At 41.0% G+C, this 26838-nt stretch overlaps 1 protein-coding gene and 1 pseudogene across 4 annotated transcripts in view; one reads left to right on the top strand and one right to left on the bottom strand.

Moving 5' to 3' along the window:
- Ppm1l (protein phosphatase, Mg2+/Mn2+ dependent 1L) overlaps nt 1-26838 on the bottom strand; it is a 380029-nt gene that overhangs the window by 134097 nt on the left and 219094 nt on the right. The window lies entirely within an intron of this gene.
- LOC114617986 lies at nt 8594-9403 on the top strand (annotated as a pseudogene).

Here is a 26838-nt window from a genome sequence, read left to right as displayed (position 1 = left end):
TTCAAATTTTTATACAGTATAATTACACTACCTATTCAAAAAGCAACCAAAGAAGACAAGTTCTGATTTTTAAAAAAATTACAGTTTAATAATGACCTTGAACCTAGGACATAAATATGCATAATTTTTCTCAAAGCTTTACCTATTCATTTGTTTGTTCGTTCATTCAAGCTCAACCCAGGGTTTACTCAGTGCTGGATGCAGTAGTCTAAGCAAGATTCTGAAGACTCCACGTCATATGCTTTCTGTCCTTCAGGATGCCATCTACACTAGAAGTGAACTTCTGGGGAAACAGATGATAGAAATCAATACTAAATGCTTAAGTCCTTGGGAATTAAGACCAAGTTTTCACGTGGTCACTGGCCATGTGTACAAGACATGGCCTTCCCTTCCCTTTCATTTCCTCCTTCCCTTTACTCAAAGATTAATGACATAGAACTCACATCTTCCACTTGATGGGTACAAGGCCACAGATGAGATGAGACACAAGTCAAAGGAGAGGATAGTCATCAGGTATAAAATCATGGCTTAAAATTCTATCACAAATACTGGAAATCATAAATACTTTTTATCAAAAAGCAAAAGAGGATACTTAAAAAATAAGCAATTTCTGCAACAACCACGAGAAAGAGAGAGGGCCTGAGTGAGTGAAACTGCAGGGGCCCTCCAGCTTAAGAAGGAGAGAAGGGTGTCTTATAGTTATTTGAAAAGCTACTACCCCAAAAGAACATATGTGTCAGGCTCAGCACCACCCCGCCACACACACATACCCACAGTCAGGCTCAGCACCACCCCGCCACACACACATACCCACTGTCAGGCTCAGCACCACCCCACCACACACACACAGTCACACTGTCCTCTCTCCTAATCTTCTGAATTAAGAAGGAAAACAGCACATAGGCCGGAGATGTAGCTCAGTGTAGAGCACTTGTCTAGCTATACAAAGCCTTGGACTCCACCCATGGACCTATGTAAACAAGTAAGGGGTGCACATCTGTGATTCTAGTGCTTAGGAATTAGGAAGTAGAGGCAGGATGGATAGAAATTTAAGGTCATTTTGGGCTACATGGCACATCTGGGACAGCCTGGAAACACTAAATTTGGGAGCAAGAAAGGGAAGTGTTGGGGGTCGGGTGGGGTGTTACAGAACTTAAGTATCTAGAAACTACCAATGCAATTCAATCATTTCCTTACTTTAATGACATGAAGGAAGACTGGGAGGGGCACAGGGAGGTGGGGAAGGTAGGAGGGATGGAAGGAGGGCAGGTGGGTACCAGGGTTACTGCTGCTGTGATGAAACACCAAGATCAAAAGCAGCTTGGTGAGGAAAGAGTTTATTCGGCTTATATTTATTTCCACACCAGAGTCTTATCATCGAAGGATGTCAGGACAAGAATTCAAAAAGGAAAGGAACCCGGAGGCAGCTAATGCAGAGTCCACGGAGGAATGCTGCTTCCTGGCTTACTTCTCATGGCTTTTGCTCAGCCTGTTTTCTCATGGACCACCAGCCAGGGGTGATTCAATAGGCTGGAACCTCCACCATCAGTCACTAATTAAGAAAATGTCTGACCGCTGGATCTTCTGGAGACATTTTCTCAACTGAGGTTCCCTCCTCTCAGATGACTCTGGCTTGTGTCAAGTTGATATAAAACTGTCCAGGACAAGGAGGAAGAGAGAGATAGAGGGAAGAGAGGAAGGAAAAAAAGAAAAAATAGTAAGAGAAAAAACAGTGCCATCTCTTAGAATCAGAGCCTTATTAGAAGTAAAAACAACAAAGGTAACAGATATCACTTAACATGTTTTTTCATATTAAAAATAAAACCTTTGTTGTCTGATTCCTATAATTTGCAGCATAATAGCACAGTACTCTTTAATACCTAATTATAACTAAGTAGTAATGTTTTAAGACAGAAAATATTACCTCAGAGAAGCCTGTTTTTAAATGCTTCTCAAAAGTTGGAGAAATACTAAGCTGTCCTTTTTATTAAGAATTAGATCCAATCAAGTGTTCAAAAATTACCATGAAGTAAGACAAAGGCATACTATCCTACTATGAAAGGACACTGCATTTTACTATACCCATACCCCACTGACAATGGATTTGACAGGATGTTGACTATGACTAAGAAGACAAAGAAAGGGATCACTGGACAAGCTCTGAAGCAGGTGGGCTGGGAGGAGGGCAGGAATAGGCAAGAGGAAGAAAAGATTGTGTTGACTTCGCCATACTCAAAATGTCCAAAGTCAATTTGACTGAGTCAACAGATGATACTGGCTCCTTGTGAGTTGCTTTCAGTTAAAAATGGAGACACTTTAGGAGATGTTTTTACACTGCTTAAAGGGGCATTTGATAGAAATTTTTATTTATTTATTTATTTATTTTTTTAAAAGATTTATTTATCTTATATATATGAGACACACCAGAAGAAGACATCAGATCCCATTACAGATGGTTGTGAGCCACCATGTGGTTGCTGGGAATTGAACTCAGGACCTCTGGAAGAGCAGTCTGTGCTCTTAACCACTGAGCCATCTCTCCAGCCCGATAGAAATTTTTAAATAACACGAATCTAAGTGCAGATTCTGCGCTTAGGAAAAAAATAAATCCACAAGACACTATTTCCCCAGGAGTATGAAGTAGTTGGAAGACATATTTGGGAGTAGAACAGTTTGGACTATTGCTAATCTAATAGCAATGAAACCTCTTACTCCACTGCAGTTAAATTTTATGATAAAGCTCCATCCAGAGGATTGGAAAATGTTGCTGCATTTATTTTCCAGAAACATACATCCAGTCAGCACAAGTTCTTCTCCAAAGCACAAAACAGCCCTTTCCTAGGTAGCAAGCTTGCCAAACCCTTCACCTTTAGAAATTTCCTAATAGCTCTCATTTCTCATTTTTCTAGTTTTACTGTAATCAGCCATAAATCTGAAAATTCAAATTACCTATTTGCTTTCGAATATAGACAAAATGACTAATATACATCATAGAACACAGGGATGAATGGAGAAAGGGAGGGAGGGAAGGAGGGAGAGAGGGAGGGAGGGAAGGAGAATGGCAAAAGGAAAAGTACTTCAGTAAGAGCAAAACCAAGAACACTGTTCCTCTCCTGCTGCTGTAAGATGGCCCCAATTTCCACTCCATGCACGGAATTGCCACACTGCAGGAAAAAATATATCCCCCTTTTATATCAAAGGGGGTGTTTCAGGGACTGTTGCATACTGTCCCCTGAAAATGGGAGCCACACAGACAAGTGAGGGCTACCTCCAACAGATGGCTACTGGCAGAAGTCCACCTCTGTGCATGCCATCTTCTCTCCCTCTGTTGTGCTCTCTTCCTCTCATCTCCCCAAGCACTACTTTCCAAACTGGGGTCACCAGAACAGTACCATCAGCACCATTTGAGAACTCATTCAAATAACCTTTGACTTTCAGAATTCAAAATTGTAGAATGAAGAATTGGAAGCTGAGGGATTTTGGTCTGAATAACCAATATCCTGGAGTGATGTACTATTTGTCTATTCATTTTGCCTTTGAACCATATGCCACTCAAGTTGTTGCTAAGCATTTGAAGTGTATACATGTAGTAGTCAAGGTTCTCTAGAGGAACAGAACTGATAGAACACACACACACACACACACACAGAGAGAGAGAGAGAGAGAGAGAGAGAGAGAGAGAGAGAGAGAGAGAGAGAGAGAGAGAGAGACTTACTACATTTATTACAGTACCTATGGACTGTGGTCCAGCTAACCTAACAATGGCTGTCTATCAACAGAAAGTCTAAGAATCTAATTGTTCAGTCCCCGAGGCTAGATGTCTCAGTTGGTCTTCAGTATATGCTGGAATCCTAAAAGTAGGCTCCAATGTCAATGAAGGAATGAACTTGACATTGAGAGCAAGGACAAACAGGCAAAGTGAGAGCAAGCTTCTACCTTTCATGTCTTTTATATAGGCTGTCATCAGAAGGTATGGTCCAGATTAAAGGTAGATCTTCCCATTGCAAAAGATCTGGATTAAAGGTAGGTCTTTCCATGTCAAATGATTTATTTTATAAAAATCCCTCACAGAGTTTTTGTTAATTCCAGATGTAACCAAGTTGACAACTAAGAAGAGCCATCAAAGTACATTTCTGACTAATTTATAAGATCCTTGGGGACAAAAATATTCTTTCCCCTCGTCTTATCCTGTATCCAGGAGTCCTAACCTTCATAGAGCTAACAAGCAAAAGGAAATATAATGACCACACATTCCTGATGACAGGAACTGGAGAGGAACCCTCAGGCAGAGCCCTTCCTGTAAGTGTGAAACTACCATCCATTTGGGATTTCCATTCTCCATAATCTGCAATCTCTGGAGATCACTAGGGAAGATTCCTTTTCTTCAGGGATAGAACTGCTCAGCTTCAGAATGTGAGTAATCCAACAAAACATGAAATTTGCAAGAATTATTTCCCAGAGGCCTAGAGACCTTAAATGAGAAGGTGAGGAAGGGCAACATTTCCCAGTCAGAAGCAATGGGGATGGCATGAGAGTCTTCCTTAGCTCTTCCTGTGGCAGAATACAACTATGCCATTTCTTAATATGAAAAAAATTTTTTGTTGTTTGCCTTCTACTTGCTCCATTACACAGGGTGTCCTCACTATCCTCGAACAGTGTGTAAGCAGTTCCTTGGTTAATGAGCACAGTTCTGGGTTACCTGTTTGAGGCTTGGTGATGGTTCCTGGGGATAAATGAACTAAATGTGTTCCGTCAGCATGGAGCACAAGCCCTATGGAACTGAGTGTGCAAAGTTGTCCATATGATGACTGAAAGATCACCAAGGGCTCTGTCTCCTGAACCTAGCGCAAAAAAAAGGGGGGGGGGGATCGCTGCACATGTATAAATAAGGCTCCCCTGGGTCTTTCTTCTTGCTGTTTACTTCTCCAATATACACATCAATCAATTTGAAAGTCAATCTGAGAGGAGCCAGGCTCTACCAAAATCCATATGGAAAAAAAACCCTTAAGAGAGATGGTACTGAAATGCAAGGTCTTTGAATGTAAAAAGATCAGAAAGGTTGAGACTTCCTAATGCCATTTGTGGCCTTATTTAAAAACAAACACAACAACAACAAAATCTCGCCAGAAAGCTCTCTCTTTTTCTCTTTCTTTCTCTTTCTCACTTCAGCAGATACACAGACAGAAGACAGCCATCGGCAAACCAAAAAGAACCACACTCTGAACCATTCATCCGGTACCTTGGTCCCAGACTTCTAGCTTCTACAAGCATGGGAAAGTATCAGTGTCTGATACTTTGTTTCAGCAGTTCAAGGAGACAAATCCAAATCTCAATCCTGAACTCAACAATGATCTCTCATCGAAACTCTTAACTCAAATACCTGCTAGAGATAAGTCTTTGGTTTGCATGTCTGAACATGTCAATGCAAGTGTGGACTGAATTACCTATATGCAATCCACGTGGACTACAGTGAGAGCCTACAGAAGCAAGTGATGGTCAACATCCAAAAGTAAAGGTCATTTTCAAATGTAAGCTATCTTTAATATGAATATAGCAGTAAATTAATCCAGTGGCTGTATTTCTTTACCTTATGCTCATCCCCAATAACCACATAAAGAAAGCAAGATTTATTTAAAAGCACCCCTCAATTGCTGAGCAGCTAAATGACCTTCCTTAACCTCCTACGCTAATCTGGCTACCTCCCCTGTCCCATTCCATGATACTCACCTATTATCACTGATCTGGCTCTTTGGGCTTCATGTATGTTTCCATGATTTCTCTCCAGAACTTCCTCACAGCTCCAAATCCTCTATCCTCCTAGCTAATCTGAATCTCCCTCTCTCCTTCCCTCCTTTGTCTGGCTGGTGAACATCATGCCCTATTCTCTATTCTGCCCAGCCACTGGGTGCTCAGCATTTATTGACAAGGCAGAGAATAAATCCTAAGAATTGTTTACACAAACTTGAGACAAGAGATTCTTAGTATAAGCATTACCATGCAACAAGATAGAGAGCAGAGAAATCAGCATTTGAATAACTCAATAATAAAGTTTACACACTGTGTAAAAACATTATGTCTACATTCATGAACCAGATATAATTGTAAAACAACAGAAACCTCTTAGATTGGATAAGATCATGTGTGTTCCGGATGACATGGCTGGAGACAGCAAGCTGTTAGACTAAAAACACACACTGAGCAAAAGGCTCCTCAGCCGAAAGGGATGTCACTCCCAGCTTGCCATGGGTCTGGAAGTGGGAGAAACTCTAAAGATGGCAATTCTTAAATTTCTCTCAGGCCTGATGAGAATGGACAAGGTTCTCTGTCGGCAAATAAGCTTCCCCAACAACTTTTAGTTGTAAATACATTTTTACAGGCTTGTCTGAAGACATGTTTAAACTCGTGACCCACATACAAATTTTTACTTGTGGGGTTAATACTCAAATCTAGGTCTCTGAAGCAAAATTCCAGGAATAAAAAATTTCAGACTGGTAAAAAAGAAGTAAAGATTTGTCTTTGTGCAGGTTCCTGCAAAGCTACAAATTCTAGAAAGTAGCAGTGGTACCTTCCTCTGTGGTCAATTAGCAAAACCACACCTTTCTTCTGCAGCGCTCACAGTATGATTGTTTGCCTCAGTACAGAAGTCATTCCTGAACCATACAAAAAGAGCAGTGGCTTTTTGTCACGGCCAGGCTCAGGCTGCTACACTCAAAACCACTCTGAAGTCTTTCCTTGTTCCTGTCTGTGTCAACAGGGAAAATGGGACCACACCCTCCTACATGGTGCTCCAGCCACTCTAGTTGTGCCCACCGAGACCCCGGCATTAAGTGGACTTCTCGTAACTTGATGCAGGGTTGCCAATTTTTCAGAGGTCATGCTGTTTGCTAGGAAATAAATTCATCTAAATAAAGGATTCAGCGGTACCTGCATAGAGGAATAACACAGCGCCTGCAGTAATGTGCAGAGCACTTTCGGAGAACAGCTTCGGGCTCCAGTGAGAGAAGCAGAGAGATTGAATTCTCCTCACATTTTGTTTGCCAATGTTCGGCTGTAAATCATCTAAGCTCCTGAAATGGGCATGATGCACATACAGAACCCTGAAGTAATCAGGGTTTCACCAATACAAGCTTCCTGTTCTCAACCCACCTGAGGCCAGCACAGCTTGCCCTCATTCCATGCTAGCAAGTGTAACAGAAAATGCGCCATCAACATACTCAACCCCAGAATGGTCCCACATTCTTCCCTCAGAAGGCCTCAAACTCTTAAGTTACTTTTACAAATCATTTAAATAAGATGTACTGAAAGCAAGAATGTTAAACATCCAACAATTGGTATTAAAATTATTCTGTGTCCTTCGGGTACAATGTACATACTTCCAACAACTTCAGAGCTGGGAAGATGCTCTGCCAATGCCGAGGACCAGACCAAATCCCTCAAAACCAGGTAAAAGGATTTATAGGTATAGCAGACTGCCTGTAATCCAGCACTTAAAGCTGGCTAGCCAGGCAAGCTGTATCCATAAGCTTTGGATTCAAGGGCATTTGCCTCAATAAGTAAGGGAAGGAGTAATAAAGGCAGGTTCCTGGTGCAAATTTCAAGTCTCTTCAACCACATAAACACACATGACTACACCGACATAAATGTGAATATGCATACACACACATATGCACCATATATACATACCAAACAAGTTTTAATCAAAGTAAATGTCACCAATCAAACAACTTAGGTTTTCACATTTTTCCTAACAGGGTAAACAATACACTTTAATAATACACAGGACTAGGCTTCATGGCAAATAGGAGGTATAGAAAATGTGTCCTTTCCAAGTGAAAATGAATGTGGAAAAGGATATTTACTGTGGAGAATGCTTAAACAAAAACAAACAAACAAAAAAACAGAGTGCCAAGAAAGAAGGAAGCAAGAAGACAAATGAAGAAGCCTCACTCAGCCATTATGCATATATAGCATGGCCATTACAAACACAGAGACCCTGGATTGACCCTTAGTCCTGTATTTGAATCCCAGACACTAACTACATGACCCAGACAAGTCTCACTTTGTAGGGAGCAGAGGAAGCCAGGCACATGTAGGCCTTCTCATTAAACACTTGGCATAGTGCCTGGCAAGGAGTTGGACTAGCTGACCCACAGCCAACAAAACACAGAGAGAAAGAGAGAGAGAGAGAGAGAGAGGTGTGTGTACACACGCACATACACACAGAGAGATGTGTGTACACACATACATACATACACACACATACTTCTATCAGTCTTGTTCCCCTAGAGAACCAGGACTAATAGAAATAGTAACATTCTGTAACTTTACTCTCAACAAATAATTTTACAATATTGGTAGAAGGTGCATGAAATTGCAAAATGGAACTGGGAGGACTAGATCAGTTAAGTCCGCTCCACATCAATAATCCTGTCCATAATAGGGGCCTGATTCTCCTAAACAGTATAATTCAGGTATTCTAGTTTGAAAGTTTATAACATCATCATTCTAGACACATAGTACTATGTCATAAACCCAAAGTGGACAATATGGCGGGTGGCGAGGGGCTGGAGAAGCAGAGGAGAATAAGGCTGAGAAAATGGCTGGTGATAGTGGGTACGGAGTCACTGGAGACCGAGAAGGCCACTGGAACCATGAAAAGAAGCTCCTTGAGTGATCGGGACCCCACATACACCCTGATTTTGAAACAAGCACTGAATCATTTCAGTTTTTATTAGATACATGTGAAGTTGTAGTCATTGGAGTTGGTAACTTAGTAGGTGATCAAAGTCTGGCCTTGTCAGGTTTTAGATTTATTCATGTTATAGATATGGGCACTATAGATGTTTTAAATCTAAATGCAGTTTTTATTTAGGCCTAAAGGTGATGAGAGACCCAAAGCTGAAGTTGCTGTAGGGTTCCTAAATGACAGCGTTTCTAACAGCAATAGAACTCCCTCCACATTTCAACAAGCCTCAGCATCTTAACGACACTTTCCACAGACAATCTCATATTATTTTATGTTCCCTGGACTCTATCCTAGCCAGAAGACAGAGCAATGGAATGCTAATATCACCTCTAAATTATGAAGATGGTATGTTGGATCCAAGCTCCATTGTCCCTTTGCTAAGTGGGCAACAGAAGGCCTTAAAGGAAATGCCCAGGTGACTTTATGACTGCTTGTTCTGAATGCACACTGGAACTTTCTCTACCACAGATCAGTTTACCCATATATACCACTGCATCTCTGCCCAGGCCACTAGAACACAGTATTGAGTATGTTAGAATGTCACAGTAGCCTAAAGAGCAGTCTTTTGTAGATGGGATTCCATTAGATAGAGATGACCCTTAACACACTCAGTGGATTTGCCAAAAGTCTGAAAGAAAGTGTCCTAATACCATGTAAGAAACAGGAAAACTGCCCTACTTATAATCGGCTTCCTCAAAACATTCAGTATTCATTCCCTGTCAACTGAACTACAAGAGGTTTTAGATGATCCAGCCAAGAGTGCGCCTCTGTAGATGAGATCTCCAGCTGCTATCACAGCCACAGTAGAGAGGAAACACTGGACACCTTACTTACAGTCAGCAATGTCTACTGAAGAATAAAGAAGACCAAATCTTTGCAAGTTGTTAAGAGAACTGGGACTCACTGATGGCCAAGAACTGGCTGCCACGGATGCTACCACACCAGACTGTACTATTTGAACCTCATTTTACCCAAGGAAAAGAAATCTGCGCATAATACGCCACTCACAGAAATAATATACTTGGTGAGTACTAAGGAATTTAATTGAAGTGTGGGGAAGGTGAGGCAGAGGGGAGACCCAACAAAAGAAATGCAATTGCTGTCATTTTTAGCATTACTGTTGCTAGAGATGTATAGATAATGAATAACTCTCTTTAACTTTATAAATTTCTCTTGGAGACTGAACTTTGAGGTAGGCCTGGTAAGAGTTTCATTAACAAAATGGACAATGATGGCCAGATAGAAAGATGATGAACAAATGCATTGTCTCATCAAAGCAGGACAAACTCTTCTGTGTGAGTTTGTTACTGTGGTCAAAGGACATATTCCCCAGCTTGCATTTTAGCATCCACATGTCTAGAATTGTACTGATGAATGGAAATGAAGACTTAAGTTTCAAGAACATTCAAAATTACAACCTGACATCTAAAGTATATCAAACACTGGCTGTTTTTTGTTACTACTTATATAATTGTGGCTATTTAAATGTGTATTAACTATTGCAGAATTTAACTTGTCCATAATAATAGTAAACAGTATTACAGCTTAATACTCATGCATGGAAATTGGAAATGTTCTCATGTATTTATTTGCAGTGCCACACAGGCCAATATGCACAATTTTAAATTATGGCTGTTTTTTTAAAAATTAATGTTAAAACACTTATCACTGTTTTACACACAGTTTAAAACACTTATACTATAATTGTATTTAAAATGTTAAACACTATTAATAAAATTATACATTGTCCAAAAAAAATGAACCCAAAATGGCTTAAAATAATGACAGTGTTTATTGTGTTCATGAATCTACAGTTTGGATAGGGACTCAAAACAGTTTATGTCTGTTCCACTCAACATCAGCTGTGTCTGCTCTGGAGCTGAAACTGAGAAATCACGTGAGAGCTTGTTTATTCACAAATCTGTCCTGTCACCTAAACCAGGAAAACATCTGGGGGCTGGAACAGCTGGGGCTCCTCTGGCATTCTCTAACTGTGATCTCTCCTATATTTCAGACACAAAGTACCTGGACGGTACTTCTTATTAGTTTTCCATCATTATAAAAAGTACCTAAGACACATTGAATATTATGGGAAGAGACCAGTGAGATGTCTCCGTGGTACCTGCCACCATGCCTGGAGACATGAATTCAATCCTGGAGACCTACCTGGAAGGAGAGAGTCAGCTCTGATGAGGTGTATGCTCGGTGGTAAGCCACTATGAAATAACTAAATGTAATGTTTTTTCAAAGCAAAGCTATATTTTTGCTCATGGTTTTAGAGCTTCGAGCCCACAGCCGGCTGAGCGGATGACAATGCTGGGCTGTGACGATTCAGCTCATGGAGGAGATGACAGAGGAATCTGTTTACCTCACAGAATTGGTGGGTGGTGAAACAAGTTGGGGTCCTGATGGCCCCTTAAAGCACACACTCACAGTGACCTGGCTTCTTCCCATCACAACCTCTTAAAGCTTCCAGCTCATCACAGATGGCAAAACAGTCTGTCACACAGTGATCTTTAGGGGACACTTATTTAAAACAAACAAACATAACAGAAATGAGTCCCAAGAGGACATGGCATGCCTTGTATGGCGTAGCCTAATAACTCACATCCTTTCTACCCCAGTACATTCTATTGATTTATGTCTGCTTCAGGACTGGGAGCACAAACTCCCGCCTCTCAGTGGAGGAGTGAGAAGGCCGACTGCAAGAAGAACTTACAGACAGGATATGGGACCAATGTTGGAAAATACTGGCTTCATTTACCTTCCTTTTCACACAATGCACTTCATGTTGGGGGTTCTGATTAAATTTTGCCAGGCTAACAGGGAATTTTTTTTTTTTGGTAATATTTTCAGGGCTCTAAAAGCTGAAGGAAAAGGTAGAAGGCTGACCTGGAAGTGAACCAGGCTTGTAAGAGGCTGAAGGGGGAGGCTGGGAAGAGCCCACATCTTTGTCATCACTGCTGTGACTGAATAGCCATGTCCCCAGATCTCAGTACCACTCAGACAACAGTCTGTCACTCTATCTTTGAGCCAGGTCCTCACAGTCTGACTTCCAGGATTCTAGTGTGACCCCTTTAGAGAAGGCCTGCCTTCCACAAAGACTCACAGAACAAAGGCTTCACTTCAAATAAGACCAGAGAGGCAGATGGTTGGTGGCTGGCAGCCCAGCAAAGGTCCAATGCATACAGCTAACAAATAATATGACACTTTTCTATGAAAGACACCATTTTTCTGGCAACCCAGGACAACACAGCCTGGTTAGTGAGCAGATCCTCAATCCGTAATGAAAGCTCATCTCACTAAGACCAGAATTATTCTGGAACGAGGTCCAATTCTAAGCCTAGGGACTCCCCACAAACACAGGGTGCTTGCTGTCTCACAGAGGATGGGACTCATATAATGGGTGAAGGATAGGTGGCAGTCAACATCTGCCTTGAGCTGTTTAGAATTGAGAAAATCAAAGTGCTAGCTTAATTTCCAGTTCGTCACATAGCATCTGAAGTCTTGGACAATGGCTGACTATAGCAGAAAAACCACTCACAGGACAGAACTGGCAATTCTAACATGGGGGACAGATACTCACCACACCTTACAGCACCTGGAGGACAGACTCTCTTGTCTTGCTTCACTGCGGAATACTAAGTATTAGTGGGAAGTAAAGACGGACATGAAAGGTAGCTGTGTGGAAGGAAATGCCATACTACTTTTCTTTTTAAAAATCACCTTAATCAACATCAACACCTTAAGATAAAGATACTACGTAAACCCATCATAAATTTTAGAATGCAAATGCTGACAGACAATCCCAAAGCACTACAACTAAATACCTTTATACAAAATATTAAATGTGTGGACTAGTAGCATATTTAGTGATTTTCTTATATCAAGAATAAATTAAGATACAGTCATTTTTTTTTCCTGTTGCTACTTCTCAGCATTCACTCTGCTTCTGTTCCTTGTCTGGTAAGTGAGCACAAAGGGTCAGATAAAAATAGCTTTCATGAGATCAGGGGACTTGGCTGGTATGTCACACTCACTGCCGTATCCCCTGTTCCTGCTAGACAGGATACAGCAGGAGCTCGGTAAACATTAATGATAACACTTGTCAAGTGTTTAAGATTTGCATTAGTTTTAATTGTGTACACATTGTACACAATTGTGCAATTGTCTGTACAATTGTGCACAGTACCAGGGGAGACCAGGCCTGCCAGACTCCTGGAGCTGCCCAAGGTGGGTACTGGAAATGGAACTCAGATCCTCAGAAAGTCTTATTCTTAAGCAGTGAGCCCTCTCTCCAACCCCTGGGGGGAAAATGTAGAAAAAATAGGCCAGGCATGGCAGCTGATGCCTATAACCCCAGTATTTGGGAGGCTGAGGCAAGACAGGAGTTCAAGGTCACCCTCAGCTATATGTCAAGTCTGAGGCCACCCTGGACTATATAAGACTGTCTCAAAAAATTTTTTTTCTAAATTAAAAAAAAAGTAATATAATTTCAGGGGAAAAAACTGAATCAATAATATACAAGGACTTTTATTCTGGGTATCTGGATGCAATCAATATACTGCCTATATCCCTCTTTAAAATGAAGATGCTTTAACATTTGCCCACTAAGCCTGACAGCAAATGGCCAAGACACATCTTACATCACCAAGTGCTTGCTGACTGTTGGCTTTAGTGCACGCTAAAAGCCCTTATCATCTTTCAACACTGAAGGAGCACCTCAATTTGGACAATGACTTATTACTCTAGGAAGACTGTACTGAGCATGATGGGAAAAGACGTGCATGGCGCAGAACGCAGCTTCAGTACTAAGGGTCAGATGAAAGCAACCATATTGGAGGAGACGGTTGCTTCAACTCAAACACCCAGGTAGACGCTTTCTAACCAGCGGTCACGTTCGGACTGCTGTTGAATCTACAAGAATCACAGGTAAAGAAGAGTTTGAATGACAACTGAATGTAAAAATACTTCTTGAAATTATAAGGAAAACTTGGGGGAGGAGACAAGAAAATAAACACCTGGGAGCTACAGAGCCTGCTAAAATGAAGGAGTTACCACAAGTCAGAACCAGAAGCAACCATTCCATACCAACTCAAAGGCTTAACAACCGTTACACAGACGAATAGAAAGGTAGGTAGAAAGGGAGGGAGTGGCTGAGGGAGGGGAAGAGAGGAATGACTTCACCCAACTGGCTGGTCCCCTAACTGTACAACAGTGAACAAGGGAAAATAAAGACCAAGCTGTGTCCAGCTGAAAAGAAAACCTGCAAGCACTCTAATAGGGTAGAACTGTTGGTTTATTTAGTCTTTAGATGGTGCTTTCTCAGTTCATCCCCCAAATATGTTTTAAAGATCCTTCTTCCACCAGTGCCTATAATGCTGAGTACCAGCACCACCCGCCACCCTCTGTCCCTTAGCAGGGTGAAGAACAGCCAATCCCCCGTGTGGAATGGAACTCGTCCTACACATGAAGATCTCTGGGAAAACACTGAGGCCTTCCATGCTTGCTCTTCACAAGAGCTCAGCTACGTCCTTTCAGTAGCTTTTGGTTTAGTTTTCAGGTCCTACCGTTACATGACTTGTGATTCTTCCAAACTAGATTCTCCTCCTACTCAAGTTCAAATCCTACCCAAAATAGATTCTAGTAGGGCCAAATATAAGAAAATTTTTTGCAGAGGTGTAACAGCAGACTCTAAAAATGAATATATATATAATACATTTAATGAATAATAAAAATGAATATTTGCATGCATGAGCTGGACCGGAAAGGGAATAAAATTTTCAAAGCATCCTAAAATGGATCCTTGGATTTCGAGCCAATTGCTTTGAAGTTGTGTATTTAAATATCTAGAATTTTAGATCCAATCAAAGGGTCATGCTATTTAATTTCTGAGAAATTATGGACACATGTTCAATAGACTAGGAAAGTCCCATTTCTCAACCAAGATTTAAAAAGAAATCTTCCCCAAAGGCACTCTCACTTTTTTAGAATTATTAATTCATGATCTGCCAAAGGCTAAAACTGTGCTTCCACATTTAAGTGAAATGTTACAGAAGAGAAATTTAAATAATCCTCTATTAATTACTCTGTTTAAAAAAAATTATAGTAAAGACCTCTCTTATGTGGGAGGCCTTCAGTAAGTAAAATTATCAAATTCAGAATTGCTAATTACAATCATAAGGCTTCAGATTTGATGTTTTTAAAGCCATCTGTACGAAAAGCAAAGAATAACCATGAACCACTGAAGTTCATTGTTGACCACAGAGGCACAGTCATGTTCCCACTTCATCTAGGTCTTAGCTTACTGTGACACCTTCAATTCTTTCACTAATGATTACTAAACCTTACCATGGCCACCCCCCAAGATGCAAGAGCTCTTAATACGAAGACATATTTTTCAAATGTAAAAATACAATCCATCTTCTATGCTCGGTGTCTCAACTATGAAATAAACAATCTCGTATGGTGTTGTTACATTCTTGGAGGCCGTTAGGGGTCAATCATTTCCTTCATTCTTTTGCAAGGAAGGAGGAAGGAGGGATGAGTTTTCTAGACTAGAGCAGCGGTGGGGGGGGGGGGCGGGCAACAGCAGCTGCTACAGCATCCTACCCAAGAGCCTTGCTGCTCCTACAGCTGCAGCTGCTGCTACCAACCGCCTTCAACTTTGAGGTCTGCCTTACAAGATTTGCATTATCCCTGGTCTAGAAGGAGCAGCAAGAAGTGCTAGGAAAAACTATTAGCCCTGTCCTCGAGGCAATCCTAAATGGCTCTGGTATGAAGAAGGGCTCAGTTAACAGCAGGTGGTTGAGAGTTTCCAGCAGTCAGGACAGCATGTGATTCCAACGTGGACAAGCCAAGCCCCTCCATGCCTGAAGTACAAGTGGAGGATTCTGGGATCTAATCATGTAACATTCTTCCAGGGTTGTCTTAGAACAAAACATTTCCATAGCCAGTCATGTTTACACTTGCTTGAATGTTATTCATTTATTCTTATTAATTTTTGACACAGGATCTCACATATCCCCAGATGGCTTCACACTGGCTCTGTAGCAGTTGATGACCTCACACTTCTGACTGCCTGCTTCACTCTTCTGAATTTAGGGTTATAGATGCATGCTACCATGCTGGCTTAACAGCTTTCTTTTGAGTACAAAAAATGATACCAATTTTCACATACAGAGGGGGAGGGGGGAGAGAGAGAGAGAGAGAGAGAGAGAGAGAGAGAGAGAGAGAGAGAGAGAACCATCAAGAAATTGAAATTCTATTTAAATGATCCTAATACTGTTTCTTCACAGTCTGATGTCTCTGAGATCACAGACCATATAACCAATAGACTTATGAAATACAGTAGATCTGAGGACTTGAAAACAAAATTTGATGGGCTGGAGAGACAGCTCAACAGTTAAGAGCACTAACTGCTCTTCCAGAGGTTCTGAATTCAATTTCCAGCAACCACATGGTGGCTCACAATCAACTGTAATGGGATCCGATGGCCTATTCTGGTGTGTCTGAGGACAGCTACAGTGTACTCATATACATTAAATAAATAATAAATAATTTTTAAAAACAAAATTTGAGACTTGAATATGACACAGAACACCATATACGCTGTTAAAAAGACAAGGCTGAAAAAATGTTTGAAATGTGCTCAACATATACTTCCTATCCTTAATCACTAGAAGTGATTTTTACAAATCAGGCTGAACAGACATGGAAATTGGACAAGATATGTGAACATGAACTTTGCAAAGGCAGAGACAGAACTGTCTTGTTTATAGTTATGCTATTGTTACATTGTAATTCTATAGTCCTGCCTCTACCCTAGCGCTCTTGTTAATGCACTTACTGGTTTGTGCTGAAGAAACAGCATCTGTGACCCACATACCACGGGTCTACATTTTACCAGCATGAGCTTGTTAAAGCTTCTCACGCACTTTGTTCTATTTGATGAGGAAATCACGGGCACACACAGGTGGCCTGGAACAGCTGTGAAGGCGGCCCAGCACAAAGCCATCAAATTCCTTAAAATACAATCACTGCTGCTGGTGTTTGTAACTTGCTCAAGTTTGCAGGCGGCGTCCTGCTGCAATGTTAAAAAGGACAGGCCTGGTAAAGAGTGAATAAAGCAACTGAGATGAAGCCCAGATTCCAAGTGTAAAGCCCTGTATGGCTTCTGATCAAAACACATGTCTGCAACTAGTCAGATAAAAGACTTAAGGCCCGAGAACCGGAGCAAGGCCTTGGCATTCTAAACCCACTGCAGGCACCATTACTTGTGAGAAAGTGGGATCCCATTTCATGAAGCCCATGTCTGTCTCCAGCTCCACAGGTGATTTCTCAGTGTTGTGTGCAAGCCTCTCTTCTGAAAAAGCAAACATCAACTATCATATTAAATATGTTTGATTCAAAGCACAGAGAACATGGTACTACTGGTGCAACATGACTAAAAAGCAAAAATAGCTGCTTTGAAATATGTAGCTAAGCTCTGTCACTTTCCTAAAACAGCATTTGTACCAAAATAAAGTAAATCCCTATTCTCCCAAACTTCATGTGAGGCCCTGAAACCTCATCACAATCTCTAGGCTCCCTCAAACACTGAGATCTTGGTAGGGAATCTTGAAGACAAGCCAAAGTCCTGGAAATTGCTAAGGCTGTACCTGCTGCCAGACATCTCCCTTACCAGGGGATAAACATCAGGACCTTCTCGGTCTCATCCCCTTTTACAGAATCAGATATGAAGCATGCTCACTGTGCTGGATAGTTTTGCATCAACTTGACACAGGGCAGTGTCATCTGAGGAGCAAACCTCAACTGAGAAATTGACCCCATATCTGGTTGTAGGCAGGTGCGGTGGTTTGAACACGCTTGGCCCATGGCACGTGGCACTATTAGGAGGTGTGGCCTTATTGGAGGAAGTGTAGCCTTGCTAGAGGAAGTATGTCACTGTAGAGGTAGAGCTTTGAGGTCATACACACACACACACACACACACGCACGCACGCACATTCAAGACTGGCCAGTGTGATCCACAGCCTCCTCCTAGCTGACTTCAGATCAAGATGGAGAACTCTTGGTTCCTCCAGCACCATGTCTGCCTGTAAGCTGCTATGCTTCCCACCATGATAATAATGGATCAAACCTCTAAAAGTATAAGCCAGCCTGTCTTAAATGTTTGCCTTTGTAAGAGCTGCCTTGGTCATAGTATCTCTTCACAGCAATAAAACCCTAACTAAGACAGCAGACCTAGAGGGAATTTTCTTGAGTGGTGATTGCTGAGGGAGGGCATAACACATTGTGGTTAGTACCTCTCCTAAGCTGGTGGTCCTGGGTTCTATACAAAAGCAGGCTGAGCAAGCCATTGAGGAGTAAGCCATGGAGCAGCATCCACAGCCTCTGCATCCATCTGAGTTCCTGCCTCCAAGTTTCTGTTCTGTTTGAGTTCCTGTCCTGCTTTTCTTCAAAGATAAACAGTAATATGGAATTATAAGCTAAGTAAACCCTTTCTTCTCCAACTTGCTCTTTTGTGGTGTTTCATCACAGCAATAGAAACCCTAGCTACATCATTCACTTTGACACCGTGGCTTGGTTACAGAGGATTAAAACAGGGTGACTCAAGTTCCTCGGATTGGAAGCCTATAAACGTAACATTTATTCACCTGATGTAATGTCATATCTGAGCAGGGCTTACTGCCTCTGTCTGCTAACCTAGGCCTGGAAGCTTCTAGCCTCTATACAATTGTATCTAGGCCTAGGATGTTTTCTGCCTCTGAGACTTGCTGCTGAATAAGCTCATCTCTTTTTAATTCTTTCTGAACTCTGTCTTTCTGGTTTAACTCAGATGTTCTGGCTCAAACTCCTCTCCAAACTAACTGATTCAATCTGGCTTCTCTCAGTTTCTTACTAATTGTTCTACTTGGCCTCATGCTAGCTTTGGCAATATGTTTTAATCTTCTGGCTCCTTCTCATTCTATGGCTCGTTCTCTTTACCTGTGTCTAGCTTGTTCTCTATCACTGTCCCAGTAAAGTGCCTCCTTCTCTCTGAAATGCCCTTCACACAGCTTCCCTGTCCTCTCTTCTAGGGAAAGTTGGGCATAGTCTATTCTGTCAACTCTTTCTCTGGTTCGTCACTTTGTCTGCCACCCAATAATTAGACATCACTTTGTGCTAAGGGCACAACCTCACCACAACTAGAAACAGGTTTTTCCAGTATACCATCTCAGGGTTCAAAGGGTGATCAAATATCCTGCAAAGGAAGCTATTCTTCAGTACCACAGCTTAGATCATACTTCTCAGCTACCATGGAATGAGTGTGCTTCTTCATATCCTGCTCGCAGGCCAGCCTCCTCTTTTATCCTCTTGTATCAACCCCCCCCCCCCCTTCCCTTCAGTCAGCAAAATGTGATCCAGTATGAAGTCAAATGGTTTAGGCTACTTAGGTTCAATTTTGATTTATTTATATATAAAAGCCTTTGAAATACACACACACACACACACACACACACACACAGAGGGCAACATTTTCTTCTAGATTCAGCTCATAAGGAAGAAATATGGAAAGGAAAAAGTCAAGAAATGAGAAATGTCACAAAAACCTTCTGGAGAGTAGTAATATTTTAGTAGCATTTTAACAGTACAGGAGGGAGCAAACCCAAATGAGCATTTAGGCATGTGCTCCCTTAAAACTGAGATAAAAGGATAGAAATAAAAACCACTTAGCAAGTCCATTTGCCCTGATGCAGACAGAAATACAGACTTGATTTTAGACCAAAGTATCAGATGAGTCTGACTTTAAAATTCCTGATATGACAATTATAAGGTTGTAGGTACTTTTAAGTGATCATTAAAAATTCAAAAAGAACCAGCTTCCAGTAACTGCATATTATTTGCTGATTGCCTTTCCTCTTAGTTTGTTATGAATTTGCAAATTGACTCTAAAGAACATAAAAGGTACTAGAAGAAGGCTTTTGTTTGAGTCTCAAAACAAGAAAAGTTACTCTCTGAGTGGCTATGAATCAGAAAAAGAGAGGTAATCAAGTGTCACATTAATTGTTCAAAAAATCTCACAAACAAGGAACTTAGAATCCAAAAAGAGTGAGTTATAACTTTGAGAGATAGTTTAGTATAGCCACAGCTTACTAACACAGTATCATGAAACTCACATTCCTTTTTTGTAAGAGAACTTTAAAATGATTCTAGGCTGAAGAACTCAAAATTCAAAGGCTTTTCATGCCTATATTACTTGATACATATCATTATCATATGAAATAGTAACGATTAAGTAGTAATCAGTAATTGTAAATATACAGATGTCATAAACCATGGACCTTCTGAAGAAAAGCGAAGAATATTATGGTAAAGCTCTGTCTTATTTTCCTAGATCCAGGCTTCAGTAGGTATGATTGAGCAAATAGCTTCAGGGGCCTTTTAATTGATAAAACTAGCATGTGGAGCCACTCCATCAGTATGAAAGGCCCGAGTGTGTCTGCATGGCCATTCTACATACTATCAAAATCAGAGAGATTATTTTAAAGGGAGAGGAGCCTACTGTCTTGAAATTTAGATGAGTTTTAGCCAGTTATCTTCCTAAGCATGACTGGGTAGGTAGTGGGGGTGAGAGGATGAAGCTTCTTATGTCTCGAAGGAAGAGAAAAAAAAACCCACCAGCTGTTTCCAGTCAAGACAAGCTTACTGGGTCTGAGCAAGATCAACTGGCAAGGGGAAACTCTGTGTATAAGAAAAACACACATTTTTGAGAAAAAACATAATTGTCCTCAAGTAACTCCAGATACCAAGATACACATTAATATTGCAAACTTGATTAGTAATTCATTATGAATCTAGTGTCCACTGATTAATAGGTATCCATTATCACTATTAATAAGTCTATATAATAAATAAAAAATAAATAAATAAATAAATAAATAAATAAATAAATAAATAAATAAAATTCCTGCTATGTCAATTATAAGGTTGTAGGTACTTTTAAGTATTCATTAAAAATTCAAAAAGAACCAGCTTACAGTAGTTGCATATTATTTGCTGATTGCCTTTCCTCTTAGTTTGTTATGAATTTCCAAATTGACTCTAAAGATTATAAAAGTTACTAAAAGAAAGCTTGAGTCTCAAAATGAGAAAAGTTATTCTGAGTGGCTATGAATTAAAAAAAGAGAGGTAATCAAGTGTCATATTAATTTTTCAGAATATCTCCCAAATAAAGATAAGGAACTTAGAATCTAAAAAGGGTGAGTTATTTGCTTTGATAGTTTAGATAGATAGATAGATAGATAGTTTAGCATTGCCATAGCACTCACTGAAATAAAGAATTAGCTAAAGTGTATTAATTTCATAGGTCTGTCTATATCACTTGAACTTACTACTTACATCTGGTAATCCAATAGAGGACACATTTGACATAACTAAATTGGGATTTCGGAGCTAACTGAAGGAAGCTAAGGGTGTAAGTAGCCAAAGGTGTTGATTCTAAAATGGCTTCAAACTAGGCAATCTTGCAATGCTGTCCTTAAGGTAAACAATAAAGGACCCTTGGATTTTCTTTCCACTTGGCCTATCACTACTGCAAAGCGCCCCCTAGGGCTGTATGCACCTGTTCAGGTGTCTCCATCCCACATTTATTGTCTCAGAATGTGAGGGTCACTGAAGTCAGGTTCAGCCAGTCATCTGTGCCATTTAAAAGCCAAGCCAATAGTGAGAAGCAGGAGAAAGAGACTTATTGAATGCATTACATGGGGCAGGCCCAGAGAGATCCAGTACCCCCCCCCCCCCCCCCCGCCCCATCTGTCCTCATCTCTGGGCTTCTCAAGTGAGATTTTAAGTTTAATCAGCAGGCCAGGGATATGCACTTGTAATCAATCCAGTGTGGCCCTGCCCCAACAACTCATTCTTGTCTGGGCTTCAGCATCATCCTGTAAAGAGGTCTGAGGAGTTGTTAGTACTGTGTGTAATTTCCTTCCTAGAGAGTGACTAGTGTTTTTCCCCTCCCAGCGCAGAATATTCTGGAGATACTCCCATTGGGGTCCATTGTTCCAATCATCTGCCAGTCACACAGGGAGACATAAGTGTCCTTTCAGAATATCTTCATTTCTGCCAGGCCAGTTATAATAGTTGATCATATGCATTTGCTAGCCTTTCAGTGCCTAAGTCAACAGGGGCTAGTATAAACATTCCAGAAGATTCCAGGCAGATGCATGAGGAAGTCATTTTCAACTTTGGTAAGGAAGGTTGGCTTGATGCTACTTTTTGTTTTGTTTCGTTTTGTTTTGTTTTTATATGCTCAGAGACAAAAGAATTTGGTTTTATTTATATTTTATTTAAATAAACTATTAAAAGCATTTGGCATATAAAATACCAATAGCTACTCTTCTTCATCATCTTCATTTCCATCACCATCATCACCATCATCATCAACACAGGAGTAAGCAGAGTAAAGAGTAACACTCCCACAGAAGCCACAACCTAGTCCCTAACTCCTGTGAATATGATTCGGCACAGAGACAGAATACAGATGTGATAAAGCAAAAGGTTTTAAATTCTCTTCCTGAATCATCTAGATGGGTCCAAGGCACTCATGTGGGCACAGGGCTGGAATATTCCAGAGGCAAGAATTATAATGTTAGGACAGGTATAAGTCTGTATTTATATTTCTATACCTATAATCAATCCTAGTACTTGGGAGGCTAAAGCAAGAGAATTTCTAGTTGCAAGCCTGGACTATATGACAACTTGCAGGTCAGCCTGGGCTACATAAGACACTAGCCTGGCCTATAAAGCAAGACTGTGTCTCAGAAAAACAAAATAAAACAAAAGGAATATCAACTTCAGAGGAATGGAAAGATAAACTGTAGCACTGTCATTCCTGAAGGAGGCTATGAGCCAAGGAGTGCTGGCAGTTTCTAAAGGCCGAAGAGCAAGGAGTAAATTCTCTTCTGGAGCTTCCCAAAGGATTACAATTACATTTTAGAAGGCCATTTTCAGAAGTGTGACCTGCAACTGTAACAATAAGCTTGTGGTATTTTAAGCCACTAATGTTTTATAATTTTTTAAGTAACAGTAAGAAACATTATAATGAATACAACAGTACCAGTGGACATGGTAAAAGAGGCCTCCCATCCCAGAACATGAACACTCAAACAGGAGGTCATCAGGTTGAGACCAGACTGGGTTAGACTGCAAGACCACGTCTCAAAAAAAATTAAAAAGGAAAGATCTCAGAAGGACGGAGGGAGCTCATTACATTTAAAACTGCTTTGAACATTTGCTATCTATCCTAAAAGACAGGTGATGCATTCCTTCATATCCATGAGCACACAAAAGAGCAAGAAAGCAACACGCGTGGATGTCTGAAAGGGAGACTGACAGACAGATGAGGAGAAAATTTCACAAAAGAACATAACCAGGGGTCAGAAAGATGAGTCTGTCAGGAAAGAGCTTGCTCCACAAACACAAACATCTGAGTTTGATCCCCAAGACCTATGTTAAACCACAATAACAACAAAACAAACAGCCAAGATGCTGTATGCTTATAATCCTAGGGAGGTAGAAACAGGAGTATACCAGAGGATCCTTGGAGAGCCTCAGAATAATGACAGATTTCATTTCAAAAAAACCATAGACTTCCTAAGGAACAACACCCAAGGTTATCCTCTGCCCCTAAACACACACACACACACACACACACACACACACACACACGCACACACACTTAGGTGGAGAACGCAGGCTACAGAGTTTAAGCCACAAGAGCAACTTTGTCTCACCACTATGACAGCATTTATTAGTTTAGACTGCAATTATTTGTTTCACAGCTGTCCTCTAGTGCTCCGAAAGCTTTTTTTCTCTTTAAGGTCGGGGACCATTCCTTGCATTTCCCCATGCTAAGACTGGTATGGAAGAGTGAACAGTGGTGCCATATAAATGAATAGAGTCTTCACAGGAAAAAGACAGCTGCAAATAAGGTTCAAAAAACACATGGCTCACCCATAGGACAAAAGGCAGGAGAAGCCTGGGTTTTTATTTTGTTTGCATGCACATCTGTCTGTCTGTCTTATTTATTTATTTATGGATGTTTTTCAAATCATGTTTGAAGAGAGGCATTTCAATAACCACCTCTGAGTCACAGAATGTGACTTGGTTGATCTAACCAGCAACATACCCAAACAATTTCAGTTGCATACCAAAGCAGAATTCTGGGTTTTTATGCTTATCTTGTGGTCCTTTGTTTTTGTTTTTTTTACTCTTTGAGAATTTCAAACAATGCATTTTGATAATACTCACCCAACTCCTCCAGAGGCCTTCCTGCCTCCCTAACCTCCCAACTTCATGTCATTTTTTCCCCTTTATTTAATAGCCCACAACTCCAAGTTGTGCTGTTCATACACTCACAGATGTGGGGCCATCCTCTAAAGCACAGTCCACCCACCAGGGGCCAGGTCAACAAAGAAAATGGACTCTTCTCCCCTAGAAGGGATCGGCTGGCCACAGCTCCTCAGCCAGTGCTAGATGCCTGGTCCCCTTCATGCTGGAATGTTGAATGATTAGCCTTGCACCAATCTTCTGCTGACAGTCCAGAACTGTGGTGTTCCTGTCAGGTCCAGAAGACACTGTCTTGCTCGGCCCTCCCCAACCTCTGGCTCTTATCATCTTTCCTCCTCCTTCCCCAAAGGCCCGTTAGATGTCCTATTTGTGGCTGAGCATGCCACGGACACCAAATGCCTGCATTGTGCTCATTTCTGATTCTATGCTTAACACCATCCAGTGCACAGAGATTTTTCTGACGGGGGCTGCAAGGCACACAGAGAGAGATGTGCCTCTAGTGTTCTATCAGTAGTGGCTGAAGTCTTTAATTCTGCTCAGGGTAAAGATGTAACATGATGAATTTTAAGAAACGTGCCTTTGAGGAGTAGGGTGGCTCGCATTTCAGGCCCACACTGTCAGAACTCCCAAGAATGGAATTAGAAAACAAGAAGGCATGACCTTTCAGAAACATTTCCATATTTTGCCTGGAAACAAAAGGCAGTTTCAGAAAGATATGTAGTAGGAGTGGATTCAATCTCTTCCTCTAAAGTGCCAAAGACTTAAATATAAAACCTGGTGGCTTTTCTTTGCTGCTTTTGGCTAAGAACAGGCTAGAAAATATAAAATAAAATGTCAAAATTTGGGAGCTGGTGAGATGGCTCAGCAGTTAAGAGTACTGACTGCTCTTCCAGAGGTCCTGAGTTCAATTCCCAGCAACCACATGGTGGCTCACAACCATCTGTAATGAGATCTGATGCCCTATTCTGGTGTGTGTATGAAGACAGCTACAGTGTACTCACATACATAAAAATAAATAAATAATATATTTTTTTAAAATGTCAAAATATAGTTTTGGACAGAAGCTTCACAAAATACTATTTGACAGCCAACTGTAAAAAAAAAAAGCACTCTAATTCTATTGTAGAAGAAGAGGAGGAGAAAAAGAAGATGAAGAAAAAGAAAGAGTAGAAGGAGGAAAGGGAGGAGGAGGAAGAGGAAGAAGAAGAGGAGGAGGAGGAAGAGGAGAAAGACACCACAATGAAAGAAGAAAACCCAGGGTCCCTAGCCCAGGCTTCAAGTTCTTACTTTTCAGAGCAGAAGGCAATGCTGTGGGACCATCCGGGTGGGCACACCCTAACACTCTCTTGTCACAGACACTATCAGTTTTACCTCTTTCCAGGATGGGGGAAACACTTTGCAGTTAGGGATCCAAAGAGAGTCTGCAGGATCGTGTCAAATGGCTCTAGCCCTTTGAGTGGAAGTTTTTTGAATCTCAGGGAAGCAGGGGCATCCCAGGCTTCACTTTTAAACTGAGTCAAACGAGAGGACCAAGACAGCCACGTGCTTACACAGCTGCTAGAGAGAGCTCCCAGGAACCCAGCACCATGTGCCTGGCACATCGCACGGCCCGGAACACCAAGCAACCTGTGAGGGCAGCACAGATCCCCCGGGACCCTTTGTTGCAGCTGGTACGTGGGAGTTGTAGTTGGAAGTCTTCATTTATATAGAGAAAGGTTAATTAAAGTTTAACAGTGCGTGCTCCTTTCTGAATACTCTGAAAGGGGGAAAGGCCTCTATAAAAATGAAACTAGAAACAAATCTACCACAGATAATCTTTAGTTCCACAAACAGTCTGTAAACATGATCATAATGTATGTGGCTTATGGATCATGTCATTGACTATATTTCAATTCTGAATAAATTGTTTTCAATTATGTCAAGAATTTTCAATTATTTTAAACATCTATTCAACATAACCTAAATGTATCCTAATTACCCAGCAGTTTCTAGGTGTAAAAATAATGATAAAATAATTTTCACTATTTTATGGATTTTAATATCTTTGGACTTCAGCTGATGTCAACTAGAAATAACACTGGTATTGTACTCGTTTTCATGCCTATCTTTTATTTAATGGTGTAATCACAGCACGAATCATCAAAATTAGGTTTGTTGCTGAGAAATATAAAGGTTATGTTTTCATTTTCATCTTAATTTAAATTATGATTTTAGAATGGTATATTCTTAGTAAATATAGATTAAGTACACTGAACATATAATAAAGCTTAAGGACCAGTAAGCATGGGCAAAGTACCTGTAGTTAAGTGAATAGCAGTCCTCAAAAGGATCCGTGCTATGCCTCAGAACCTACTACTATTACCCTATGTGGGGAGAAGTGACTGAAGTATGCCTCTTGAGAAAAGATGCTTGTCCCCTGATTATCCAAGTGGACCCTGATGTGTTTATAAAAAAAATAAACATATGTTCTGTGGCTGTGGTGAGGTATGGGGGAAGGGGATGTCTCTGCAGGCCCATGCTGGGGCATCTCTTCCTGCTGAGGGACCAGCCACACATCGGTATAGTATAGAATAGAGTTTATTTAGAGCATAGGAGGGGAGTTAAGAGGGTGGTAGAGGCAGAGAAAGAAAGTAGAGAAGTAGAGGCCGGCCATGAGCACGTGGAGGGAGAGGGAAGGGAGGGGGGAGGGCCGAGGGGACAGAGGGATCAAGAGAGCAAGAGAGCAAGAGAGAGAGTGTAAGAGTGCAAGAGAGCAAGAAC

This window comes from Grammomys surdaster, unplaced genomic scaffold (assembly GCF_004785775.1).
Source record: "Grammomys surdaster isolate TR1022 unplaced genomic scaffold, NIH_TR_1.0 139, whole genome shotgun sequence".
NCBI lineage: Eukaryota > Metazoa > Chordata > Mammalia > Rodentia > Muridae > Grammomys > Grammomys surdaster.
Note: the sequence above shows the minus strand (reverse complement) of the source record. Positions and strands in the feature narration are given on the sequence as shown.